Source organism: Dermacentor albipictus, chromosome 1 (genome assembly GCF_038994185.2).
Source record: "Dermacentor albipictus isolate Rhodes 1998 colony chromosome 1, USDA_Dalb.pri_finalv2, whole genome shotgun sequence".
In the NCBI taxonomy this organism is placed as follows: domain Eukaryota; kingdom Metazoa; phylum Arthropoda; class Arachnida; order Ixodida; family Ixodidae; genus Dermacentor; species Dermacentor albipictus.
This window is the reverse complement of record NC_091821.1, coordinates 326,837,387-326,852,732: the sequence shown is the minus strand read 5'-3', so window position 1 is coordinate 326,852,732 and position 15,346 is coordinate 326,837,387. Positions and strand designations below refer to the sequence as shown.

The window sequence follows — 15,346 nt, the reverse complement described above, 5'->3', positions numbered from 1 at the left end:
TTTTGCGCGAGCACCCTATGACTTGGCACGGCAACTCAAAAATGAAACGAAATACATATTGCTCTAAAGGCCGGTTCTCTATCCCTAACATCTTTCCCCAATAGGGGATATGTTTTTGTCCTAGGGTACTTGCCCGTGTCAATGTATTGAAATGTAAGTCCCTTGTGTGCTAGCCTCCGCTTCTTTTTCCAACCACCGCTGTGATATTACTCGAAACGCTGGCTATAAACATTTAATTATTTATGTGGATACCCGTCAGGCCTAAAGTAGTAAATGTTGTCTTGAAAAAGAAAAGTCGACTAGTCGAAATGTTGGCTCCCGCTTTTACTTTGTCATCGTTTTGCTCGAAGTCGATTATTATGTGTGCATGGCTCACGTTTTCGTTCTTTTTTTTTCTTTATACTGCTCAACATCCCTTTCCGCCAAATTAGGTTGCGAATGCCACCTGTTGGAGAACTTACTTTCCTGCGAAGTTCCTTGTCCAAATATAAATCTCAACGTACGCCATTGTAAGCAATATTTGCGCTGAATGAACTTCACTTAGTGACCAGATATTCGACGCGGTAGGAATAATATTATTTAGGCTACACAACAAAGCTTCTCTAAATTTATGGGATGTGTGTCAAAATTCACTAGAAGAATAACAGTGAACAAGACAAGGCATAAAACACAGAAAAAGAAAAAATTACGCGTTTTTTTTAAGATTCTGAGTCGCACTTATTACGTACATTGATAGTGTAGTTAATTTTTGTTGCTCTAAAAACGAGAAAAAAGAATTCTCTGGCGCGCACCCATTCTTTATTGTTGGCAGATGGTCACCCAGCAACGATGCTTCCCTATAACGAATACATTAAAGAGTGCAAAAGAAGACGCGTGTCATGCAGGGGGCATCACAGGTTTAATTTACTATTTCATTTTTTTATTTATTTTTGCTAGTGTACCATAGGAAATGTCCTCTAGGGCTACAACCTGCGGTGTGCGTCTGGCCTGTTTCCAGGAAGCGTCATAATTTATAGTTGGTAAAAATTGCAATAATACAAAGAATATAAATGTAGGTAGCCTCAGTTACAAAGCAAATCATTATACGCACATTAGAGAAGGACCAATTCCAAAATAATATGTACAGGTTATGAGCATGTTCAAGTTAGAAAACGGCTCTAATGTTCGAAAATATTAGTCAAAGTTAAAGTATTTTATTTAGGCATCAAAATACACAATACACAAGATAATTAAGAAATACCTAGGGAAGTTATTACTAACATCAAATCAAACGAGAATAAGAACTTTCTATCAGCTATAAGATTGTTACAGTATGCATAGTTTTACAGTACTTACAAAACTGTGTCACCGGAACAAAATATGTTTTTGACAGTTTAGGGGAGAAACGTGCAGTGTTTTCATGTTGGCTTAGTAATACCGGCAGGTGGTGTGCAATTGATTGTTGTTTATAACTGGTTCGAAAGAATAGAATAAACGAAAGATCGGGGTTCTGGAGAGCTTTCGGCACCTCACGCTCGCTAATAATTGGCGTTTTTTCAGAAAGAACAAGTAAAAAAAATATTTCATTGCCTGCGCATACAGGGAAAACAAACGACCCACCATAGGTCATGAAAAGCAAGAAACTCAGCTGGTTCTGCATTAGAAGTAAGGAATTTGTTAAGCAACCTTTCAACAACCTATTTTTGTCCTTCCTCAAGTTAACAGATGTGTTGCCAACGCAACTGCCACCCCTCTGCGTGGTGATTTATTCAGCATACTAAACCAGCTCACCCACGCATCTTGTTAAGACGTTTCGCTAGCTTTTTACGCAACTACTCCCACAAGTAACTAATAATAAATAAATACGCTAGTCAATACAGGCTCGGGAAATCGAGAGAAGTCATGGAATTTCGCATGAAAACAAAAAGAAACAAGAGCTGTCTCATTCCCCATATGTTAGCGCGAAGCACTTAACATCTGAAGTCTCAGGAGAATCATTCTTTCACTGCGCGTTTCTCCTTCGTCATCAGTTTTACGGCGAAAAAGTATAAAGAGAGAACCGCTCTACAACAGAGTGTAACATGGTTGATTGTAGACATCCTGTACAAGGCGCACCTCGGTCGCAAGCGAAGATTTATTTAGAACCACGAGCACACTGAGTTTCAGTGCACGATTCCCTTTCACCCGGGCACCAATGATTTGAATCTTAGAAATAATTGACTTCGGCCGCTGCGTTGGCGAAAGTTCCGCTCGCTTTCTGTTCTTTCGTCTCAAGCTTGCCGCAACGCACACTCCCGTTCGCTTCTCCAGCCTATAACGAAACCGTGGGAGGAGAAACGGTCGCGCTCTTAATCGACTCGCCGCACGCGAAGTGGCGTGACGGTACAGTTTCACTGGCGTTCACGAGAGCACGCTTCCAGACGTACGCCGCTTCTCCGTGCGCCGTCTCACGCGGCAAATGGAGGGCCTCGCGAATTTCCAAGTTTTCTATTGTTTCAGTTTTGCCGCGTTGGTGTTTCGCACGTTTAATACAAGTGCTGCGGTTATGCCGGTGCTTCATCAGAACCTTCCAAGGCGGCACGCGTTGTTCGACTTTATTTAAAAGTAATCGGGGAGCCATAACCTTATGTCGACGTATTCGTAAATTCTGGCCCGATTTCGCTTTAGAATTGCTGTTAGTAAGAAACACAACGTGCTCGTTTTGCTAGGCAATCGTATTGTCTTTTCTTATTGCTTTTGTCCATTCAAATTATGAGGACGAAACGCAAGGAGTAATGTTACGGCGTAACGGCCAAGAGAGAGAGAATGAAGAGGAAAGGTAGGGAGGTTAACCAGATATGAGTCTCCGGTTTGCTACCCTACACTGGGGATGGGGGATAGGGGTTAGAAAGATGACAGAGAGGAAAACGCTAAAAAAAAGGAAAAAAAAACACGCACACATGGAGGCACACACACAAAAAGGCGTTCCAGTTAAAGTCGTTCACTCAGGCCGGTAGATCGCAAAAAGCGCAATAGCGCTTGCACGGCCTTCTTCTGTGACGGTAGGTCCTTTCGATGTTGTAGAATTCTGTTTTCGGATAGCGCTTGGTCGTCCAGTTTGTCAAGTTCGTGGCGAAGGCATGCCCTCTGTGTACTGTACTGCGGGCAGGCACACAGAATATGGCCAATTGATTCTTCATGGCCGCAGTGGTCACAGGTTGGGCTGTCGGTCATCCCTATGCGGAATGCATAGGCTTGAGTAAAGGCAACGCCCAACCAAAGTCGATATAAAAGCGTGGCGTCTCTACGGCGAAGCTGTGATGGCGCTCGAAGACTTAATGTTGGGTCAAGTGAGTACAGTCGCGTGTTTCTTAAATGTGGCTCATTCCATTGCGACGCGGTGCACTGCCGAGCAAGTAGGCGGAGCTTCCGTGCTGCGTCAGGTCTAGAATGAGGAATCGGGACGCAGCGCTCCTCAGTATGGGCTGAGCGGGCAGCGTGATCCGCCCGTTCATTGCCGATAATCCCGCAGTGACTTGGAAGCCACTGAAAGGTTATCTCATGGCCTGCTTCACTTATATGTTGCAAAGTCTCTGTAATATGGAATATTAGTTGCTCGTGTGGTCCACGTCGTAGAGGTGACAGTAGAGACTGCAGTGCCGCCTTCGAATCACAGAATATTGTCCATTTATGTGGTGGTTCATCACCAATGTGATGAAGGGCAGTAAAGAGCGCTGCGAGCTCTGCTGCCGTCGATGTTGTCGCGTGGGTCGTCTTAAACTTGATTGTTGTAGCTTTCGCCGGTATGACGATTGCCGCCGCGGTGCTACTTGGAAGGACAGATCCATCAGTGTAAATATGCGTAGAATCACGGTAGTTCTCGTACAAATGTAGTAGCGTGAGTTGTCTAAGGGCTGGCGATGATAGATCAGCTTTTTTCGAGATACCAGGTATTGTGAGGTTGATTTTTGGTTGAGCGAGGCACCATGGAGGAATCGAAGGTCTCGCAGCCGGGGTAAAACAAGCTGGCAATGATTCGTCATATGCGTTTATCGTCCGGCTGAAAGATGTGTGTGGTCTGTCCGCTGTTAGGGAGGCCAAGTGGTGACGAGGAGTCCTGGTCAGATGCCTTATATGGGTCCTGAGCACTTCAATTTCAATGTGGGTCTTGACAAGGTGATCTCCAGCGATTGCTATCGTAGCCACTGTTGAAGCACTCTGAGGCAGGCCTAGACAGATCCGGAGCACTTGACCCTGAAGACTTTGTATTGTGCGTAGATTTGTTTTACCAGTGTTGTTTATTGCTGGCAAGCTGTATCGCAGAAATCCTAGGAAAAGCACCCTGTACAGTTGCAACATCGCACTTGGCGACATTCCCCAGGTCTTTCCAGCGAAAAACTTGAACAGGTGGCAGATGCCTGTTAACCGTTTTTTCATGTATGATACGTGTGGGCTCCATGACAAGTCCCTGTCGATTATTACACCCAGGAACTTGTACGATCGGACCCGTCGTATTATTTGGCCATTTATCATTACACTGTAGTTGGCCATGGGTTTGCGCGTAAATGGCACTAGTGCGCATTTCTCTGAGGAAATTTCCAGGCCTCGATTACGAAGGTAGAGAACAGTTTGTGTGGCGGCTTTCTGGATTCTCGCTCGCAGCTGTAGGCGTGTTACTGCAGATGCCCATATGCAGATGTCATCCGCGTACATTGATACCCTGACTGTGGCTGGCACGTGCTCAAGGAGAGCAATTAGTGTTAGATTGAATAACACGGGGCTAAGTACACCGCCCTGGGGGACGCCGCGGTAGCTATAATGTAGAGAAGTATGGCCTTCCTCCGTGCTTACAAAGAAGGATCGCATGGATAGATAGCTCCGTATCCATTGAAACATCCGCCCACCCACTCCTACCTCTGCGAGAGCAGAGAGGATGGCTTCATGCGTAACGTTGTCATACGCCCCTTTAACGTCGAGGAATAAAGACGCGCAGAGACGCTTACGGCATTTCTCATGTTGAATGTAGGTGACCAGGTCGACGACGTTATCGATCGATGATCGACCGCGTCGGAAGCCCGCCATGGCATCTGGGTAGCTGTTGTGGTACTCCAAGTACCACTCCAGGCGTCCTAGGACCATCCTCTCCATTACCTTGCCCACACAGCTCGCCAACGCGATCGGGCGATATGATGAGAGCTCCAACGGCGACTTGCCCGGCTTCAGCAGTGGAACAAGGCGACTTGTCTTCCAGGTTGTTGGTAGCGTGCCATTTCTCCAAGATTCATTGTAAACCTCAAGAAGAACACCTCTTGCTCGCTCCCTCAGGTGACACAGAGCTCGGTAGGAAATTCCGTCAGGTCCTGGCGCTGATGTGCGGCTACACAAAGCTAATGCTGCCTTAAGTTCGTGGATCGAGAATGGTAGATCCAACCGGTGATCACGTGGTGGCGGACAGCTGATCGAAGGCGACGAAGTGTTGGTAGCTATGAGTTGGCCGGATAATCTGGCGCAGAAATCCTCTGCCACGTCAATCTCCGATCTCTTTTGAGAGAGGGCAAGTGCCTTGAATGGGAATCGCTGTACGGGAAGTGTCCGCAGTCCGCGCACCGTTCTCCATAGTTGCGATAAAGGCTTGCGTGGATCTAGCGACTCACAGAAGGCAGCCCAACGTTGCGATTCGAGCTTGTCTAACCGGCGCTGTATCTTCTTTTGCGTGCGCCTGGCGGTCCGTAGATCGTCCATTGTTTTCGTACGTCGGTACCTTCGTTCAGCACGTCGTCGGATTGCTCGAAGTCTTTCTAGTTCCACGTCAAATTCGTTCAGTTTCGAAGAGCATGTGAGAGTGCGCATAGTGTCTTGCACCGCGCTCTTAATTGCCTCTTCCAAGTCGAAAGATGGATTGGCGTCGCAGTGGTCTTCCATTATAGACTGAAATTTAGGCCAGTCCACTCTTTGGATCGTATCCCGTATTTTGGAAGGGGACAATCCTCTGATCTTGATGTACGTGGGGATATGGTCACTTCCGTGCGTCTCTATGTCCGCAAACCACCCTGCACGTCTGACAAGGCTTCGTGAGACGAAAGCCAAGTCAAGACAGCTGCTGTAGGTGGAGCCACGTAAGAAGGTAGGACTTCCATCATTCAGCAGCCAAAGTTCATTACTGGAGGCGAAAGATACCAGAGCTCTGCCTCTTGCGTTGATCATCGGACTTCCCCAGAGTGTATGATGGGCGTTGAAATCTCCAATGATGACCCAGGGATTGGAGGTTGAGGAAAGGATGTCTTGCAGTCTTTTGTAATCAAATCGACTTGACGGAGATAGGTAGGCGCCCACAAAAGTAAAGGCCAAATTCTTTTTCCTTACGTTTAGGCATATATATTGATTATTGTCATTAGGTGGTACAGGCTGACGAGTGTAGGTGAGGTCACGGCGAATACACACCAAAACCTTACTGTTTTCATAAACAGTTGACGACATAAATAATTCATATCCAGAAAGCCTGATTGTGTTCGTTAAGTTCGGCTCGCAAATGACGATAATGGGAAACATATTGGCGTACACGAAGCGACGGAAATCCGAAAGGCGCGCTCTGAGTCCGCGTGCATTCCACTGGAAAATAGCTGCTTGTCGGACCTCTTCCCTAAAAGACCGTGGCTGTGGAGCCATGATCTACTCAAGGGTTGCAAGCACCGGACTCAGAGCGTCCAGTACTTGAAGCGCACTTCTGGCAGACGGTGTGTGCATGTTGCTTAGCAGCACGCGAATGGCATTCATTAAAGGCCTAATAAGTGCTATCACTTGCTCATCTGTGTTCCGCGACTGCTCGGGTACAGCACCTTGCTGCACTGGGGGCGGCTTCTGCTGCGGCTCCTCTGGCGGTCGTGTACGTGGAAGTGGCGGCCATTCCTTTGTGGAGAGAGATCTGGCAGTTTTCTCCCTTCCAACATCGGTGTTCGGAGGGCTGGAAACTGTCGCTGGTGATGCTGCTTGACGAGTTGACTGTTCTTGAAAACTTGATGTTTTCCGTCGTGAAGACCTTCGACGGTGACGTCGTCTTCGCCGTACTTTCACAGCAGCCTCTGTGTGGGTAGAGTTGTCTCTCACCATTTGTTTAAGAATGGTGATCTCTTTCTTGATCTGGGGACAGTCTTTGGAGGAGGCGCAGTGATCACCCTGACAGTTAGGACACTTCAACTTGATTGCGCTGCAGTTGTCTTCTGAGTGGGGTTCGGCACATCGAGGGCACACGGCCGTATTTCTGCAGACACCCTTCACATGGCCTATTTTCTGACAATTGTAGCATTGCATTGGTCTTGGAATAAATGGGCGAACCTGATGGCGAAAGTGGCCGACCTTCACGTAGGGTGGAAGGCAGTCGCCTTTGAACGTTAGTCTCACACAAGGTGTGTTGCCGAGGCGACAAACATGCACAATGACGTTGCGTTCACTTGCTGGTTTTATAAGAACTGGGAGGTCTGCATTAGGAATTTCATTGTCAATGTCATAGATGACTCCTGTTATTGTGGCACCATTCGTTGGCATGATGGATCGGACCTTGATGTTTCCCAGCTGCGTTACATGTTGTAGTATGGTCAGCGCGCTCGGGTTCATCACATCAATTGCCAGGATGTTTCGCCTAGTGTTTATCCTGACATCCTTAATCTCGTTTGGCACAGTGTTTTCGAGATACACGGAGAGTGCTTGCCTGTTGAGGACGCGCAGGTTGTCGGTAGCGTTCTGTGGCACAAACAGGATGGAGTGAGGCCATCGTTGAGGCGCTGTTTTCACTGTGTTCGAGCTGGACGCCGAAGATGAGTTGATAATTCTTCGTTTGGCCTTGCGGTACTGGACAAGTCGAAAGCTGTCTTCCGAGGACTCGTCACCTGATGCGGAGTACAGCTCTGTGTCCTCGCTACCACTCGATGTATTTCCTCGCTTCCTCGAACCGATGTCCGCGGGTGAACGGGAACCGGGAGGATCCTCGGGGTGTTGTACATCCATCACCGCGATGGAGGGGGCGGTAGACCCCACAGGTGCAGTGAGAAGTCCAGAAAAGCACAGAGACGGGCGAGATGTGTTCCGCAAGAGAAGCACTTCGTCTTCCTCTCGCGTAACGGCAATATTTCCATACGCTAATGGCATAATCGAGTTTATAGTTATCCCCGCGAGTGTATGATGTTTCGTACCTGACTTTAACTTGCTCCTGCAGGAATGCAGGAAAAGCAAAGAAAGTAATGTTGTAAAATAAAGGTGTGAAGATGGATGACTGTGAACCAAGAAGAATTTAGATTAGGGCCCTCGTTCGGCTGCGCTAACGCTAAACTTCCACTAAAACACATGCTTTTCTTAAAGTAACGCCTTTTCCCAGTTTTACAGCTTCAGAAGATGGTTTTTAAAGCAAACTTCCGTTTCAGCGAACTCACAATCTAAATCCAAGACGGCGTCAGACGGAGCGCCCTTCTCGATAACTTGAAATTAAACCCAGGAAAGGCAGTCCCGCGAGAAAAGAAACGCATGAAGTAAATTTCGCTAAGGAGCACACTCTAGTTTTGTAATCGCGCCAGTAATCGTGCCAGGCATCGCGCCAGTAATCGTGACTAGCGCGATGAGGGAGGGCTTACGTGATTCGCGCATCCCTCGACACGCACGCTTGCAAGTAACGCATGCTGCAAATTAGTCTAAGAAAATACAAAGCTACAGGCGAACAGGCGCGGCTGTCCAGACAATGCAAACAAGAAGATAAAGACGTAAAAGATGGGTACAGTAAATAAATGCAACGAAAGCTCTTACCATTCAAGTCAAATACATGCGCAGCCGCAGGGCTTAAACCAAGATCATTTGCACAATTTTTGTTTACTAGCCCAGGAAGCCGAAGAGTTTGGAACACAACCAAGCTACAGAGCATTCAATCATCGCTTGGAAGAAGTTGTAATCTTCTTGTCAAGTGTTTTGGCCTGCAAACCTGAGAACACGAAAAAAGAAAAAAAATCATTGCACAGCTATAAAAAAAGGTAAATACTTGCATTAGAAAGGCGCCTGGACTCAGTGGCATTAAGTAACCCACTGCTCCTTTATCTCACCCGCTCCTGCAAATGGCTTCCAGAAATTTAATTTTGAGTACATCAGTGAGTACCTAAGGTGCTGTGCGAGCTTTTTTTCTGTTTTACTTATGCACTTCGCCACTACGCTGCTCATTACTTCTTCATTGAAGTCTGAAGAAAAAGACCGGTTAACGTTTTTATAATCGAAGCTATTATGTTATTACGGACATAGTAAAGGTGAGTGTTCGTTGCAAAAAAAGTGTCGTCATGCCTTCATGACAAGAAAAAAAAAACCCCGCCATGGCAACCAATCGGTTATGACTTTCTGCCACATAGAAGAGGGTCGAAAATTCGATTTCCTATTTTGACGACCTATTCTTGTGAGGTCAAAATGTGAAGTGGCTCGTGTATTGAGATTTCCATGAATTATAGAATCCAATCCTCACAAAAGTTGTTATAAAGAATTGCAGTCTTTCTACTGAGTTTATGATCGTTTCAGTAGACCTTCTTTCGAGATAGAACAGAACATAACTTAGGCTTTCTTTTTCAATATCAATTAGTTAAAGTTAAGAACCCTCCTCTTCTGTCGCTTCCTTCTTAGTACAACTTTGGTCTTTGATTGCCTCAAACCGGATGTGTTGTTATTAGAAGTCGGAGATCATAACTTCTCCGCGATATGTTCTCGAATACTTAAAAGCCCTCAACTCGCCTCGGTCGAGGTTTCCATGACAGCAGCGGGAGCGTTCCGCGCCGTCACGTTGTCATCATTGTTATCGCGCTGTCTACATATAATGAGGTGCGCTAATGCGCTTTTAGGTGGCACTTAACGCTTCTTTTAGAGATTCGCTACAAAATATGTTTTCAAATCGATTTTGGGGCTTTAGGCTTACTATCGTTACCATCGACGAATGCATTGACAGGGATCATTCACACAACAAAATATAAGCTAATGGATTGAATACTCCGCAAACAGATGGCACAGACTACGCTAACGGATGCACGCTGGTGCGTTACAGATTTAGATGGGGTTTGCGCCAGTGGGAGTCTGCTAGAATGCACGAAGTACTACTGTCGATTTGAAGAAGCTTGCATTCGCCGATCTTTCATCTCTTATGGCTCACAATCCTGTAAGGGCACCGGATTGTAAACCAAAAGCAATTAATTTTAAATCTCACGCACGAAAGGAACCGTTGTTGCATTTCTAAAATATCAGTTGGTAACCATAGTTCTCACGTGCAGGACATGTCGACAAAGTCAATCACATGCTTCGCAGCCCACGCATTGATATCACGCTGGGTACCGCCTTCGGGAAACAATAGTTAGATTAAAGTTCTTCGTAGCTACATTTATTAACAAGGGTAGCAAGCAAAGAAATAACAAAGAAAGATTAGAATGTTCCGCAAATGGTATTGCAGAGATTCCTGGAACACGATATTACTGCCTCAGCTGTGTCGACGCGCTTGCTCGTCCGAGCTGTTTCACTAATTATAGGGTTAGTTCGATTCAACGTACCTGAGCTTGTAGCCCACTTCCCTCTGGGTTTTTCCTTTAACCATCGCCAACACGTTCGTGAAGAAGCCTATTACGTTGCCCTGTTTCACTGTCGAAAGTTTCTGGCATCGGCCATAAATGAGCCATTGCTCATCCGCCCTCACTGAGGCGCCGACACGTACATCGCCTCCACCCTGAGGATCCGCGCGAAATGGAGAGCAGTATGTAAAACTTAATTTATCGGTGTGACTGGCACTCTTTTTGTTTTAATTTAAAGTCGACTGATTGATACCAGACTGGCGCAAAAATGGCTTGAGGGTAAAATATAACAACACAAAACATACAGCAGGCAAAAGCAGCACACACGTACAAACTCTCATCCGTAACAAAAGTTTATTTGAAATGAACCGCAGCAATGTCATCCAAGAACGAATGGCTGATGTGCCCTATGGACAGGCACACAGGACATGCGAATCGTGTGCTTGTCTGAACAAGTACGTCAACAGCAATGGATTATGTTAAGTTCTGTTAGGCTGCATAACCTATTTGTTACGAAGCTCAAATGATCGCTTGCTCATGTGGTTTGCGCGTTCCTAACCTGATATGACTGAATGATAAACTATTGCTTTGTTGTCTCTTCGGCGATGTGGTAGCAAGCCAGTGCTTGGGGCAGAGAATGTTTGTGAGTTGACAGCATATAGTAAAATTTGTGGTCCTTCTGTGTCTTTAACTCCTTACAGGACACTAAATGCATACCAAGTTCGTTATTCAGTGAATATATACGCAGTCGTTCTCTTCTATGAAGGATAGTTCGAAATTAGTGCTTGTGCGCACATCTGGTTTTGTTCTTTACCTTTCTGCAATAACTTTACTCTTGAACATGTACCATCTCTCCCAGCTGCAGTGTCTCTTCACATATACCATATTTTCTTTTCTCTGAACTGACAGAGAGATGAGAAAGTTGTGTTGATCAGCGTTGGCAATAAAATTTGTGGTGACAGGAAGCGCATGTTCGCTGACAGTGATGATTTAGCACTTCATTACTTACAAGCCAGATATTACAAATGATTGATCTTATCAGGCAGTGCCGCTTTACGTGATTGCGGATTCGCGTTCAAGCAGCTAATTGTGAAATCACTAACCAACCAATCAGTGCCGCTGTGATATTACCTTCCATGTGTGAGATGAGTTAATGTTTCTGCTACATCCTACTTGAAGGATCAGCGTCTAATTTAGGTGGCTGTCTCCCTCTGTAATGTTTCAACGAGAAAACGAGAAACGAGAAAACAAAGGAACGAATACACCGGGGAGCTGCACTATTTTTGGTAATTGCAATGTGATTAGGCTGCCAGAAGCAAAGAAGACTACGAGAAACACAAAGAAATCTCAATGTAAAAGATGTGAAGTGTATGAACACACTTTTTTAGCATATCAAACATGCTATTCTTAAGGTTTACACTGCATCGAGCCACATCTTCCTGTCTTTTCGAACACCGCATAATCGAAGTGGAGTGCTGAACCTGTTACGCGCTCTTTGTTCACCCTCCTCGTCGCTAAATACTGTTAATAATCTAGCTCTGATTCCTTCAATAATCACGACATGCAATTCAGTTAACTGAAAGAAATCTTCGATTCTGCACGCGCTACAATGTACTTGGTAATTACTTCGAAAGAGAGCGATGGCTATTCTCAGAACAAATACTTAAACATAAATGGGCAGCTGCTTCACTTGCGCATATTTTTCAAGAGCATGCAGCTTAGGAGTACCACGCAAGTGCATGCCACATTCGGAGCGTGGGACGCGTATTTCGTTTCGTTCACTCATGTCCAAACTTCGATTAAGAAGTTTCTCTACTATCTTACGCCGCTCCAAGTGCTCGAGACACATCCCGTTGTTAGAGGGCACGCGACCCAGAATTTCGAGCCCTTTTCGAACCGTTGATATTTGTGCAAACACTACGATAACTTATTTAAGTGACGGCATTCTCTCGGCTGCCTCAGAAACGAACTTATGTCTGAACACAATGAGGCCACGCTTTCGTGGGTTTCATAAACGTCCCTTCTTTTCAACGTATTTTCGTCGGAAGAAGGAAATTCAGCACTAAAAGGACGCTAAATAAACGAACTCAGTTCACATTTATAGAGCGTTCCTTTAAATGTATTTTCGTTTTTCTTTCGCATAGAAAAAAAGTGTCATTTTCTGTTTATAGGGGGAAACGAATGGCGAATTTCTTTTTTGCAAGGTCAGCGCAAGCAGGAGGCGGAGGAAATAACTTTTGTTTCAGCGAAAATAAAAGAAAGACGCAATCTGGCTTGTCTTCCTGTTGGCGCCAGGGGGAAAACTTTATGCCGGTGACATCAATGTGACATGGAGTATCACGTGTTTGTGTCGCCGTAAAGCGGCGGCTTTGGTGAAAAAAAAATAAACTTCACACAATGTTGGCAAGTTAGGGTTGTGTCTACATTGGAATGCATAGTAAGCTTTTCTTATTGGTAAACAAATTACTGGCACCAAACGGTCGCTGTAAGTATACCCGGTGTTACAGCAAACATTTTCAATTTTTTTATATTGCTTGGGCGGATAGCATAATTCTAGTCCATAGTCTGTCTACTCGAACAGGTGGACATTACTGGCGCAGAAAATAGAACTGCATAATTTATTAATTAACAAAAATCTCTAATTATGGTTTAACTAATGACCTTACGGTACACATTTTAATTTACAAATTCCAGCTGCGGAGTTCACAAGCCGGATCTACTTGGGACGAATTCACAGGATGACACCAGTTTGGAAATATGAATTCCCGAACTATGCAGAGAAATGCATTAGCGTTGCAGTTACTTTTGTGCTTCAGTGCATAAAACGTTTTGATATGTAAGTGGAACGACAGTGCATTTTTACCGCAAGTTTGACGACGGATATCTTGTAAATAGTTTCATGCACACAATTCTTTTCTCAAGTGGATATGCCTTGCAGTCTCACCAGCTAGGATTTGTAAATTGTAATATGTGCCATAAGGTCATTAGTGGGTTTCTGTTAATTAGTGGAAATGGATTTCAAGTTGCGCAAGTAATGTGAGACTCTTCTAGCAACCAGCTCATGGACTGAAATTGCGCTATCTGCCACAGACAATAAAAAAAAGTTGAAAGTGTTCGCTGGAACACACTTATATACTCGCATTTGTCCTCAGTGTTATTGCAGGAATATATAGGACGCGTTTGCATCTGATTCGCATGCTTAATTAAGACACGCGTAATGATCCCTATATAAAGTTTGCTCAAAAAGAGGCTGAAGCTTCTACAATGCAAATTTCACGTTTCGCAGGGATGTTTATGCTCAAACCAGAAGCTATGGCACCTTTGGTATTTTTGTAATTATGAATTTGGGATAGCCGGATTTATCTGTTGTTAGGCTACTTATATTTAACATTTATAAATAAATAAGAGAGGTAGATCGCTATCACGATGGCGAAGAACGAAGAGCCAGACTCTTATGGACAGGAAGTCCTTATTGCGTTTTCTGATATCTGTATAATAATAATAATAATAATAATAATAATAATAATAATAATAATAATAATAATAATAATAATAATAATAATAATAATAATAATAATAATAATAATAATAATAATAATAATAATAATAATAATCGTTACCCAGCGCAGGGTAACTAGCCGGTACTTACACTGCATGCTAACCTCAATGTCTTTCCTCCCTTTTGTCTCCTCTCTTATTTCTCTCTTTCCACAGAATACAGAATGAGAGCGGACGTAAGGGTAAAAGCCGCCTGCAGCGGCTTGAGCATACCCCATAACCCTATATGTTTATTGTCCCGACTTTTATAGTGCTGTGCGAGCTCTTACCTTAATGCAGGACGCTTCTGTTGAGAGGACATTCTTAGACACAGGGCAGAATAATACCTACAAAAAATAAGTCTCAATTCACGTGTGATCACTAATTCGCAAACCATGTTTATGTGCTTAAACGTTAGATGCTGTCACTCTAGGCTGTTTACAGTGTTTTGGATAGAAATCAGTCCACGCAACGTTAACTACGCTACGGTACAGGTGAGTTGCTAACTTCTTTATGTATATAATGTTATTGACTCTTGAAATTCCTTAAGGTGACACTCTGCACTGATAGGGCCGGTCATCTTGCTTAGTGTACTTCACGGGAGTGTGCCAATTGCTCGCGTTAGTGTAGTTGGCCGCTAGATAAATACATTGGGAATCGTACGTGAAGAAACATTAAGGTACAGTACCTGCATGGACATGTAAAATTAATCGCGGCCCTTTAGAACAGCCAATGTGTCATGTTCATGCACGTCCCTAAAGTTTTCCAAACCCTTTTTATCCTTTCCTGTATTTATTACGAAACGCCAGAAAGCGTATAATATATTTTCGCTCTAGGGAGGACTGTTGCTAAAAGCGCATGCCGCTTTACAGCTTTTAAACAGCTGCGTGTTTGCATGTGCCAACCAAATTTTAGCTCTTATGGGAATCGGCAAGCGTACACCATATATGTCCATATAAGACATAAGCGGCATCGTGGTTAACTAGAATTGCTATCAGGTTTGCTACTCTGCACTGGGAAAGAGGGAAGGGGCTCGTAACTTTTCAAAGACCTATTAAAATTCGAAAACCACACTGTGTCGAAAAGTATTGAGGCAGGTAGGCAGAGATGAGGAAAATACAAGCAAGGATGATCCGACAGTTGGAAGGTGCCTTGAATTGTGCGTCAACATCTCCTTAAGTCATATCAATAATAAAAAAAAAAACATGCACCATATATTGCGGCTAATGGCGTCTTTCAGTCGGTGAACAGAGCTCTCAAACTTCTTTAAGAAAGCTGTT

The 15,346-nt window shown here is 44.5% G+C and overlaps 1 protein-coding gene and 1 long non-coding RNA gene across 4 annotated transcripts in view; one reads left to right on the top strand and one right to left on the bottom strand.

Annotated features, from left to right (window-relative positions):
• The window catches only part of LOC135909244 (igLON family member 5-like), a 351,641-nt gene that overhangs the window by 201,286 nt on the left and 135,009 nt on the right, over positions 1 to 15,346 (top strand). The window lies entirely within an intron of this gene.
• The window catches only part of LOC135909252 (uncharacterized), a 119,085-nt gene that overhangs the window by 7,383 nt on the left and 96,356 nt on the right, over positions 1 to 15,346 (bottom strand). For both annotated transcript variants that reach the window (XR_010566662.1, XR_010566664.1), the window contains exon 8: positions 8,749 to 8,920. This is a non-coding gene — a long non-coding RNA (uncharacterized lncRNA). The remainder of the gene's footprint in view (positions 1 to 8,748; positions 8,921 to 15,346) is intronic.